A 2,382-nucleotide genomic window follows, 5' to 3' on the forward strand; every position below is an offset into this window, starting at 1 on the left:
CAATCTTGCAACCATTCTTTGGCATTAATGATATGCTCAGAGTTGAGTAACCACTCTCACTTTGCTTTTCTGAGTTCTTCCTCCTTCATTCACATGAACTCAGTGCCCCTCAAGGTCCCCCCTATAGAATCTGTATACTTGAGCACCACAACAAGATAAAGGTAAACAATCCAATAGAAAAATGGGCACAGGATATGAACAGGCACTTCACCGAAGACGACATTCAGATGGCTAACAAACACATGAAGAAATGCTCAAAATCCCTAGCCCTAAGAGAGATGCAAATTAAAACAACTATGAGATATCATTTCACCCCAGTCAAAATAGCAAAATTTAACAGAACAGCAAGCAACAAATGCTGGCGAGGTTGTGGAGAAACTGGAACCCTGATTCACTGTTGGTGGGAGTGTAAAATGGTGCAACCCCTGTGGAAAGCAGTATGGCGCTTTCTCAAAAAGTTGCAAATAGAGATATCATTTGACCCAGCAATTCCACTACTGGGAATATACCCTGAAGATACCATAGCTGACATCCAAACAGATATATGCACACCCATGTTCATTGCAGCTTTGTTCACAATAGCAAGGAGTTGGAAACAACCTAAGTGCCCATCAACAAACGAATGGCTAGAGAAGCTGTGGTATATTCGCACAATGGAATACTATGCTGCATTAAAAAACAAGGAACTCATGCAATATTATTCAAAATGGTTGACTCTGGAGAACATTATGCTGAGTGAAATATCCCAGTCACAAAAGGACAAATATTACATGATGCCACTGTTGTAGAATGGGACTGTCCTTGGGGTTAGGGAGACACTGAGTAAGATGGGTTCAATAATGTATACTGCACTGAAGCAGAGGAGGGAGAGAACCGTCTAAAAGAGAGATGTAACTGGGTATTTCTGTCATCACAGGAGACTAGGGCGAGGGCTGCATGGTGGAGGGGACCTTGGGGAGGGTTTGCAAAACAATGAAAGAATCTTTTCTTTTACTTTTCCATAATTTTTGGACTCATGTACTTATAACTTGTTAGTCAAATTTGTGTCTTCTAGGTTGCAACACCCCCATGATACATCTTGAAGGATATGTACATGTACAACCAAGCACAATCAATAAGAGTGCATCTGAATTCCAAAATCAATCTCCATAATAGTCTATGTGTTTCCTACTGCCAAAGGGGCCCTTTAGAGTAGTGAGAGAAGATCTTCACCCTGAAACCCACAGCGTCCCTTTTCAGCAGGAAGTAGCTAAGAGAATACGCCGTCCCCTTTTCCTTATGACTCAGGGTGAAGTCTCTCTCAGGGAGGAGTGATAGGGAATGGCAAAGGATACACTGACAAAGAAGATTAATCAGAACTGGCTTTGACAAGCACTGTGGCATTTGGACAAGAACAAACTGGGAGGAGGGTAAAGAGAATAGTGCAACAATGAATGAGTGGAAGCCCAAAATCTCTGTAAATGTTTATGAAAATTAATAAAATATAATTATAGGAAAAAAAAAAAATGCCAATTTATAAAAAAAAAAAAAAAAAAAAAAAGAATCTGTATAGTTGCTACTCTAGTTTCATTCCGTATAGATAGTTATTAAAAGATCTGAATGATCAAAGCAGGTATTTTTACTAGATGAATTAAACTATTGTTTGATTTTTAAGAAGACGTCAGGGGATATTTTTGATTTAGAGTTTAAAGATGATCTCAGGGTTTTATTAAATTTTCCATAGCTTCAGAAAGTTTGGAGTGTCCACAAGAAATTCAAGTTCTGTTTTTCATTTCCTCCTCTTTCAATCATGATTCTTTTGTAAAATTTTGTATCAAAATATTCAGTAGTGACAGATGAACACCATTCAGTTCTTCTGGTCTCATGGCTAGGAAGGAAGTTGTCAAAGATATTTCCTTCTCCTTTTCTTGAGTCCTCTTCTACTGCTACTTAAGGTGAGGTCACTCTTCTCCATTGAAAGGTGACTTAAAAGCTTTTAAGAACCCAGGTACACGGCAATATACTAGAAGACAGAATAAAAGTACAAAATGCATTATTTAGTCAATTAATTAGGCTATCTGATGGCCTTAAACTACCAAATTAAGGAATAAAATCCCATGAGGTGTTTGGGTGTATATGTGCAGCCTCGGCAGTTACCAGTTTTGGTATTGTAAGCCTATCTACCATACCATTTTTACTTGTTTAATTTTTTTAGTAGAGTACTACTTATGGCAGCCAGGAAATTAAAAGACGAGTTGCACTGGGAAAGTCGGCTGTCAGAGACCTCTCCAAAGTACTAAAGAGCAATGATGGCAGTCAGTAGACTAAGGTGTGCCAGATACAGGCCATAGTTTTTTGCAATTACTTGATATGCATCAGAAAGCTGGACAATGACTAGGGATG

This window comes from Elephantulus edwardii, unplaced genomic scaffold (genome assembly GCF_000299155.1).
Source record: "Elephantulus edwardii isolate Elephantulus edwardi_28Jun2011 unplaced genomic scaffold, EleEdw1.0 scaffold00171, whole genome shotgun sequence".
Taxonomy (NCBI): Eukaryota; Metazoa; Chordata; class Mammalia; order Macroscelidea; family Macroscelididae; genus Elephantulus; species Elephantulus edwardii.